Below are 10,917 nucleotides of genomic sequence, written 5' to 3'. Positions count from 1 at the left end.
AGCGAATACTTGTGTGCAGGATCGGGCCAAAAGTGAAATGGCGCCGGGTTACCTTGCACGGTATAGAAGAGAACTTGAACACAAAAGGCCGGCTAAAAGACCCCACATCCTGAATTTTACCGAGTCATCACAAAAGCAGTGGGATTGGTTAGCAAAAGAAAGAGGCTATCGTGCCGAAATCAGAAAATTGAAGCAACAAGTTGAAGGTCTAAAATATGAGCACAACGTGCAAGTTGCTATTGATCTGGGAGAAAAGAACAGGTTGACTCAGGAAAACGAGATGCTCAGGGCCCAGATCAAACAGATGAGGATAGACGCTGATAACCAGCAAAGGAGCCGGTCGGATGAACGATTGATAAAAGGTTTAAGGATGGAAATTGGGAAGTGCCGGAGTGAATAAAAAAATCTTGAAAATACCATAGCAGGACTCGAAGCACACTGGGCAAGAAGGACAGAAAAGCATAACCGGTACCTGCAGCAGTTGGAAAGGGATCACGAGCAAACCATTGCCAATCTGAAGGAAAAGGTGGATAAAGTGGTTGAGCAAACCCGAACCCTTGGAGCTGAAAATAGACATTGCCACAAGCTCTTAGCCCAAATGGAAGTAGAAATTCAGCAGTGGCATAATCAATGCCTCCAGGATTCTCGGATTATGACAGCCCGTAATGATCAAATAGATCACCTACTCAAAGAAAAGAGGCAAACCAGGGATAAGATTAAGACCATTGCCCATGCCATCATCAGAAGGTGTCTACGATGTGAAAACATGACCAGCATTACCGTTCTCTCGGTAGTGATGATTTATGTCAAGCAGACCATGCATGAGCTGGAACAACTTGAAAGGGACCTCACACCTAAGACCGCGGCGAGGCCGAACGATGCCCTGCGGGCGCCAATTCTCGAAACCTTAATGTATTCATAGGTCGAGTCTGTATTTTCCATCTTAGCATCTTCTGTCCGTCTTTTCGCATTAGGGTGTATTAGTCTGTTGAGTCTGCACTTATTTCAAGGCTTGTTATTTTCTCCCTTTTCAAAAATGTTAGTTTGTAAGAGATTGTTTCCGTAATAAAATGTGTGCTTCTTTTACACTCGTCTGTTTTGAACTACGTAATGATATGATTCACGCGGCATCGTGATACGTAGGCAACCCTTATCGGATCCGGTCACATTGTTAACTGCAAATAATGAAAATAATAATAATAGGAAATAATAATAATAATAAATAAATAAATAAAAAATATACATGATAAATAAAGGGAAGCCTAAAGAGAAGCCGGAATGATGCATGTCTTTGTTGCAAACATGTAGAAATTCACTTAACTGTATAGGTGCATCACGCCCCAACGTGAGATTACCTATCTGTTATTTGTTTCAAACTAACCGTTTGCTTGCTGCTAAGTTCCAGGTTTTTAGAAAAGGTGGTTTGGTTCGGTGGAGGTCTGGCCTCACATTCATACTTCACGAGGTCGAAAGGGAGTGTTCAGTTGCCCGTCGTTAAGTCGAGAGGGAGTATTCACACTTACTTCACAAGATCAAAGGGAAGTATAGAGATGTCTTCGAAAATTCCTTTGCCGACAATTGCCATCTCCGAGGAGAGTTCAATCTCGGCCGTCCTGACTCCCGAGTCAGCAACTGCTGAGGAAAACAGAATCCTGCGGCTCTGCATGTTGGAGATGTTGGATGACTGGAATAACGGAATAGAGCCACCGAGTGTAATCCCTCGGTTCCCTGAGTTGTTCTCCAGGACAAGTGGGACTTCCAACGCCCCCATAAGCTATCCAACTACCTCATTCGGGTACCCGGCCATTTCAGCCCACTTTGCTGGATCACCCTCTGATTATTATCCCCGGATGTCAACAACGGATGTAGCTACGAACATATTCACTGCACCTCCCTGTCCAATCGTGGCACAACCCGCTACATACAGGCCGAATTTTGACTCATCCTCATTCACATTTCAAGCACCATCCTTCTCACTGGAACCAACTCGGTTCAGCACCAGCACTCAGCCTCAACAACCTCAATACAAGTTTGCACCTGGGCAAGATCAAAACCCTAAAGCTTCCGAACAAGATGAGATGGTAAAAATAATGAGGACCCTCGAGCAGAGTTTGAAAAACATGCAAGGTTTAAGCGGGCAGAAGAGTGTTTCCTATACCGATCTATGCATGTTCCCTCACGTGCACCTACCCGTGGGTTTCAAAACACCAAAGTTTGAGAAGTATGATGGACACGGCGACCCCATTGCTCATCTCAAGAAGTATTGCAACCAATTGCGTGGAGCCGGCGACAAAGAAGAATTGTTGATGGCATACTTCGGAGAAAGTCTGGTAGGAATAGCCTCAGAGTGGTATATGGACCAAGACATATCTCGATGGCATATATGGGATGATCTCGTCAGAGATTTTGTGAGATAATTTCAGTATAATATTGACATCGCACCGGACAGAAATTCTCTGTCAAACTTAAAGAAGAAACCTTCGGAAAGTTTCAGAGAATATGCTATTAAATGGCGCGAACAAGCATCAAGGGTAAAACCTCCCATGGACGAGATAGAAATGGTCACTACTTTCCTCCAGGCTCAAGAATCAGACTACTTCCAGAATATGATGTCAGCCATGGGAAAGCCTTTTGCGGAAGCAATCAAGATCGGGGAGATGGTAGAGAATGGTTTGAAGACGGGTAGAATCTTAAGTCAGGCAGCCATAAGGGCAACCTCCCAAGCCGTCCAAAGCGGGTCCGGAGGAATGGCAAGAGGAAAGAAAAAGGAAGAAACGTCCATGGCAGCATCAGAAGCGAGGGAATATCGTAATCCTAGGCCCCGTTTTCCAGAAAGAACCCCACAACATTACTACCCCCACCAAAATGTGACGTATGCTCCTCAACCCTACATGGTCATGAATACCCAGCCCTATGTCCATCTACCACAGCAAGCCAATCGAGGCCCAGCTCTACCTCCCAGAAATCAGCCTCCTTACCGGAACCACTATAATCCACAGCCACCTCAAAATAACTTCCGCCCTCAGGAACCACCTAGAAGACGGACTTTCACACCCATTGGTGAACCATATTCTACCTTGTTCCCAAAGCTAGTCCAAATGGGTTTCCTGCAGCCAGTCCCTCAGACAAGGCACAATCCGGCATCACCTGCTTACAAAGCCGACGTTAGGTGTGCTTATCATTCGGGAGCAGAAGGGCACGATACAAATGATTGTTGGACTTTGAGAAGGGTGGTTGAGAACTTAATAGAGCAAGGGAAGATAGTATTGAGGGACGAGGAGGTCCCAAATGTGACTAACAATCCATTGTCCGCTCACAATAACGGGCCGTTGATTGGAATGATTTGTGAGGACAAAGAGTTTGATCCTGCCTTAAAAGCTATAATCACCATCGTCGATGCAGGGAAAAAGCCTAAAACTGCCCCGAAGCTAGAGAAAGGGGAAAAGAAGGATAGTTCTGTCAAGGTTGAGCTCAAAGAGAAGGTCGAGACAGAGACAGTAACGATGGTGCCTGCGGGAATGAAGTTCTTTACGTTCCACGAGGTCGAGCAGAGAAGCCACAGAGATTCGAAGTCAAAAGGGCAAAACCAATGTACGTACCGAAAGGGGCCTATGTGGTCCGGGGGACGATTCAACCACCTCGGCTGAATGAGCCAGTGGTTATCGGACGCGTACCACAGAAGCCAATGACAAACCCGTCCGCAGTACCGTGGAACTATCAAAGAACATTGGTTACGTACAAAGGCAGAGAAGTCACGGGGGAACTTCCGGAGAATACTTTCATTGGAAGATATTCAAACACTCAAGAGTTAAACAACGCCACACGGAAACTCTTCCCACCCAAGAAGCCTGTAAGCGTTGAGGAAGCGGAAGTTTTCTTCCAAAAGATGAAAATGCCCGACTACGAAGTGGTGGATCAGTTACGCAAGTGGCCCGAGCAAGTGTCTATGCTATCTCTGCTGATGAGGTCGGCCGAACACCAGAAGATCTTGCTCAAGACCCTGAACGAAGCATACATACCGATTGAGACTTCAGTAGAACAACTGGAACGAATGACGGAAAGGTTCTTCGCAGTTAACCAGGTTTCTTTCAGCAAGAACGACTTACCTCCAGAGGGAGCGGCTCACAACAAAGCCTTACATCTGACAGTTAAGTACAAAGACTACTACGTCAAGCGGGTAATGTTGGATGGAGGTTCAGGTGTTGACATTTGTCCGCTCTCCACGCTGCAGAGAATGGAAATTGGGACTGGAAGAATTCGCCCCAATAATGTCTGCGTAAGGGCTTTTGATGGCGTCAAGAGGGACACCCTCGGGGAAATAGATTTGGTGTTGACTATAGGACCGGTGGAGTTCGAAATAACTTTCCAGGTGCTTGATATGGATACGTCTTACAATTTTCTTCTCGACAGACCTTGGATTCATGAGGCAGGGGCTGTACCTTCCACTCTTCACCAAATGGTGAAGTTTGAATATAAAGATTGGGAAATCGTGGTCCACGGAGAAGACGAACAGGCTATTTATCGGGACCCATCCGTCCCATATCTTGAAGCAAGGGAAGGGAGCGAGCACACGGTTTATCAGGCTTTCGAAGTTGTGCTAGCGGAGCAGTATGAAGAAGGAAGACCTTGCCCCCAACCTTTCCTGTCCAACGCCTCAATCATGGTGGCTAAAGAAATGATCCTACATGGATTCAGACCAGGGAAGGGGCTTGGACGAACGCTGCAAGGAATAACGGAACCCATCACCTTGCCTTCCATTAAGAAACTTTTTGGGATAGGTTTTCAACCCACTCCAAAAGATGAGGAGTGGGCAAGGAAGAGGAAAAATGAGGGTTGGAAGCTGCCTCAACCATTGCCAAATTTATACGAGACTTTGGTCGGACCGAAATACATCGAAGAAGAAGACGATGAGATTTTCACGGCCGAAGAGATCGAGGAAATATGTGGGGCAATGAGAGGAATGCTCTACGAAGCTCACATGGTTCAACCGGGAGAAGGCATAAGCACCGCTGAAATGTTATATGTGGGGCCAAATGCCAAGCTTCGGAATTGGGAGGCCACGCCGTTCCCAACTAAGCAGGAGTCCGGGTAGACCTGTCCTGCCACCTTTCCTGCATCACGAGTTATCCTAGGATGTAACTCGGATGTTTTTCCTTTAGTTTCTTGTTTTGAATTCCTGAATTATAAACCTTGTTATCTTCCAAATTCCAAGGAATAAAAATCAGTATTTCCTCATTTTTTCCTTTATTCTGATTTTTGTTATTTTTCCTTTATCTTTCCTTTCAGTTATAATAATGCGGCTTTAAATAATATGACATGCTTGCGGACTTCACACCCAGATCCCAATGAGCTGTTTAATTGTGAAATAATGAACCAAGGACCAGAATATGACGAAGAAGAGGCTTTTAGGGAAATAAATCGAGAATTGGAATACTTTGAGAATAAAACTAAGCCGAATCTGAATGACACCGAACCGGTTAATTTGGGAACTCCTGAAGAAATCCGAGAGACCAAGATAAGCATTCACACGGACGAGAAAATGTGAGATGCGATAATTCAACTCCTTTTTGAATTTAAAGATGTGTTCGCTTGGTCATACAGTGACATGCCAGGATTAGGTGTTGATCTAGTGGTGCATAAATTGACAATTCACCCTAATTGTTCTCCAGTTCAACAAAAGCAGAGAAAGTTCAAAACTGATGTCAGTGACAAGATTAAAGAAGAAATCACCCAGCAGTTGAAAACGGGAGTAATTCGGGTAGTCCAGTACACCACGTGGTTGGCGAATGTAGTTCCAGTGCCGAAAAAAGATGGGAAGACTAGGGTATGTGTGGATTATCGAGATTTGAACAGGGCGAGTCCCAAAGACAATTTCCCATTGCCCAACATCCACATCCTTGTTGATAATTGTGCCAAACATGAGATACAATATTTCGTAGATTGTTACGCTGGATATCATCAGGTGTTGATGGATGAAGAAGACACCGAGAAGACTGCCTTCACTACACCTTGGGGCACTTACTATTATCGGGTTATGCCATTCGGTCTGAAGAATGCTGGGGCAACTTACATGAGAGCCATGACCGCCATTTTTCATGACATGATGCATCAAGAGATAGAGGTGTATGTGGACGACGTGATAGTCAAGTCCAGGACTCGGGACAATCATATCCAAGACTTGAGGAAATTCTTCAAGAGACTGAGAAAGTACGACTTGAAGCTGAACCCGGACAAATGTGCCTTTAGAGTCCCATCAGGCAAGCTTTTGGGTTTCATAGTAAGCAGGATAGGTATCGAGTTAGATCCAACAAAGATAAAATCTATCAGAGATCTTCCTCCCCCAAGAACGAAGAAAGACGTGATGAGTCTATTGGGCAGGTTAAACTATATCAGTCGATTCATTGCCCAGCTGACTAGCACGTGTGAGCCCATATTTAAGCTATTGAGGAAGGATGCAGCGATCAAATGGACGGCTGAGTGTCAAGAAGCTTTTGACAAGATCAAAGAATATCTTTCAAATCCCCCAGTTTTGGTCCCGCCAGAGCCAGAGAGACCCCTGTTCTTGTATCTGACAGTCTTGGAAAATTCTTTCGGTTGCGTCCTCGGGCAACATGACATAACCGGAAAGAAGGAGCAGGCGATCTATTACTTGAGCAAGAAATTCACCGGCTACGAGGCCAAGTACACTTTGCTGGAAAGAACGTGTTGTGCTTTGACGTGGGTTGCTCAAAAATTGAGACATTATCTCCAAGCTCACACTACTTACCTCATAAGCAGGTTGGATCCTTTGAAGTACATATTTCAGAAGCCAATGCCTACTGGAAGACTGGCCAAGTGGCAAATCTTGCTTACCGAATTTGACATAGTTTATGTCACCCGCACGGCAATGAAAGCCCAGGCGTTAGCAGATCATTTGGCCGAAAACCCAGTTGATGAGGAATACCAACCATTGAGTACTTATTTTCCGGATGAAGAAATAAACACCATAGAAGTAGTCTCGGAAAATGCTCATGTTTGGAAGATGTTCTTTGATGGGGCCGCAAACGCCAAAAGTATAGGAATTGGGGCAATCTTGATCTCACCCTCTGGTCAGCACTATCTTGCTACAGCTAGATTGCGCTTCTTTTGCACGAACAATACAGCCGAATATGAAGCCTGCATCATGGACATGCATATGGCGATCGATCAGGATGTTGAAGATTTATTGATAATGGGGGATTCTGACCTGATTATCCAGCAAGCCCAAGGTGAATGGGAAACTCGGGATGTCAAGCTTATTCCTTACTGACAGCACGTGGAGGACCTCAGCAAGCATTTCAAATCAATAGAGTTCAGGTATATCCCGCGGTGTCACAATGAACTAGCGGATGCACTTGCTACCTTAGCTTCAATGTTACCCTACCCAAGAAACGCCCACGTCGATCCTTTGGAAATCCAAATCAGGGAAAGACACGGTTACTGTAATGTAATCGAGGCAGGATCGCGTACACAACCATGGTACCATGATATCAAGAGGTTCTTGAAGACACAAGAATACCCCAAACATGATACTGGAGACCAAAAGAGGACTATTAGGCGGCATCCAGGAGGTTTCTTTTTGAGCGGCGAGGTATTGTATAAAAGGACCCCGGACCTCAATTTGTTAAGATGTGTTGACGCCGAGGAGGCGGGAAGAATCATGCATGAAGTACACGCATGAGTATGTGGGCCCCACATGAACGAGTATTTTTTGGCAAAGAAAATCCTTCGAGCAGGTTATTACTGGATGACCATGGAAAAGGACTGTTTTAGCTTCGCTCGAAAGTGTCATCAGTGTCAGGTACACGGTGATTTGATTCATGCACCTCCCACAGAACTGCATCCCATGTCTGCACCTTGGCCATTTGTTGCTTGGGGCATGGACGTCATTGGTACGATCGAGCCGAAAGCCTCAAATGGACATAGATTCATATTGGTTGCTATCGACTACTTCACGAAATGGGTAGAAGATGTCACTCTCAAGTCAGTCACTAAGAAGGCTGTGGTGGATTTTGTACATTCAAATCTTATCTGTCGTTTCGGTATTCCAACAACTATCATCACGGATAACGCGACAAACCTGAATAGTCACTTGATGGGGGATGTATGCGAATAGTTCAAAATAACGCATAGGAACTCTACTCCTTATCGGCCCAAGGCCAATGGCGCTGTTGAAGCAACAAACAAGAACATCAAGAAGATTTTGAGGAAGACGATCTAGAGTTCCCGACAATGGCATGAACAGTTACCCTTTGCATTGTTGGGATATCTCACTACAGTACACACATCATTAGGGGCAACCCCTTACTTGTTGGTTTATGGGACCGAGGCTGTGATACCAGCAGAGGTGGAAATTCCTTCGCTCCGAACCATTGTCGAAGCAGAAATTGAAGATAGCGAGTGGGTTAAGACTCGATTAGAGCAGTTGACTTTGATTGACGAGAAACGAATGGTTGCGGTTTGTCACGGGCAGTTGTACCAACGAAGAATGGACCGTGCTTACAACAAGAAAGTCCGACCTAGGAATTTTGAAGTGGGTCAACTGGTATTGAGGCGCATTCTACCACATCACCAGGAAGCGAAAGGAAAATTTGCTCCTAATTGGAAAGGCCCATACATCATCAGGAAGATATTGCCGAGAGGAGCATTGTATTTAGGCGATATTGAAGGAAATGATCCTGAAACAGCAGTGAATGCGGATGCAGTCAAAAGGTACTATGTTTGAGTTTACTTCAGTGATATTTTAGCACATTTGAGATGATAAAGGATTTATCCCCACTGCCCAAACACTATCAACTCTCTCCACAAGCCCTTTAAGCCGGTTACATTTCTTTGGCTACCCTACCGAAAAAAAAAAATCAAAAAAAAAATCAAAAATCAAAAACAAACAAACAAACATTGATTGAGCCTGAACTACGTCTGACTTGATTCCGAAAGGATACGTAGACAACCTCTCTCTGGGGTTCAGTCACACCAAAAATAAAATCCAATTTACCCTAAAGTTAAAACCGGGGCACACCAAATGGTTTAGAAGTTGTAGTTCCACCTACAATTCCTTTACCAATCACAAGTCCTTCGAATCAATTGCCAAAGGCAGGGGAAGCCGAGAGACATCATGATTGGAGGTGGTACATTCAAATTGAGAGAAATAAAATGAGAGAGTCTTTTCGGTGAAAACCTTCGGGCACCGTGAGGCGACGAGAGCAGAGAAATTGAAAATGAGAGAGCTTGTAAAAACTTGCAAAGAGTGCTTTCAAGCGACAACAAGAAGAGAAATGAGAGAGGTCAACTGGCGAAAACCCGCAAAGGGCGCTGTCGGCCGAAAAGATGATTCCACCTCAGAAAGTCTTGGCAAGGTTCCATTAGTTTGGAAACATAGATCTGTTTTGGTTCATGAGGAAATGCAAGTTCGTGAAGTCGGGCATCCAGTCCAAAAAGCATGTCATGTCAATTTAAAGTCAGCATGTTTCCTCAGATAAGTCTTTCTTGTCCCGAAAGGGACACTTCTCTTTTTAAATTTGTTTTCTCCGCTCTTTGTTTTACCTTTCTTTGAATCCCTTTCATTTTAACCTCAAATTCCAAATATACTGGAAAGAATAGGTGGCAGGACGGGTTTCACGGAGCTCCATTTAGTAAGAAGTAAATACCCCGCTTCAGTGGTACGTCTGTCCAGTCCCGATTGATCATGATGTTGGTTGCCTTCAAAGTAAAGCCACACACACCCACACACACACAAAAAAAAAACCCGACAAATCCCCACAGGGTCTCCCTTTGTACAAATCCCAACAGGGTCTCCCTTTGTGAAAATCCCCACAGAGTCTCCCCTTGTAAAAATCCCCCAAAGAGTCTGCCCCAGCTAATCCCCAACGAGTCTGCCTTGTACAAATCTCCACAGAGTCTCCCCAATAAAAATCCCCACTGAGTTTGCCTCGGTAAAAATCCCCAAGCAGAATGGGATGGAAGAACCAAAGCCTTACACGGGCAAATCATCACAAATCCGGGAATGCGAGTCTGAGCAGTTTAAAAGGGTTTCACCTGTGAATCCAATCAATGGCAGAGTTTCTCAACAGGAATAAGAACGCGACAAAGCAATTGGAACAATCAAGGTCACCGAACCAACCACCATTTTCAAATTGACAATTGTTCTTTGTTTGGAAAATTGAAACATGTGTGATCCAAAGCAACCGTGCAAGAATCAGGTGTCGCCCAAAAAGAAAAGAAATACGTGAATACAAGAAACATCTTTGCAATAAGGAATCTACCCAAAAGGGAAGTTTCCCCAAAATTCTCTCCTGCATTTTACTAAACAAAAAAAATAATAATAATAAAAAAAAAGAAGTAAGAAGAAAACTCAAAAAAGAGGGTTAGTTAGAATCCCCAATTTTCTGTAAGCCAGCATTAGGGCTCCAATCCCTGAGTTGAGCGTTTTTCCATTTAGCCAACATTAGGGCTCCAATCCCTGAGTTGAGCAGTTTTTCCATTTAGCCAACATTAGGGCTCCAATCCCTGAATTGAGCAGTTTTTCCATTTATCCAGCATTAGGCTCCAATCCCTGAGTTGAGCAGTCTTTCCTTTAGCTAGCATTAGGGCTCCAATCCCTGAGTTGAGCATTTTTCCATTTAGCCAACATTAGGGCTCCAATCCCTGAGTTGAGCAGTTTTCCATTTAGCCGACATTAGGGCTCCAATCCCTGAGTTGAGCGTTTTTCCTTTTAGCCAACATTAGGGATCCAATCCCTGAGTTGAGTGTTTTTCCTTTTAGCCAACATTAGGGCTCCAATCCCTGAGTTGAGCAGTTTTTCCATTTAGCCAACATTAGGGCTCCAATCCCTGAATTGAGCAGTTTTTCCATTTAGCCAGCATTAGGCTCCAATCCCTGAGTTGAGCAGTCTTTCCTTTA

This window comes from Nicotiana tabacum, chromosome 7 (assembly GCF_000715075.1).
Source record: "Nicotiana tabacum cultivar K326 chromosome 7, ASM71507v2, whole genome shotgun sequence".
Classification (NCBI taxonomy): Eukaryota; Viridiplantae; Streptophyta; class Magnoliopsida; order Solanales; family Solanaceae; genus Nicotiana; species Nicotiana tabacum.
The sequence above is the reverse complement of the archived record's forward strand: the minus strand, read 5'-3'. Positions refer to the sequence as shown.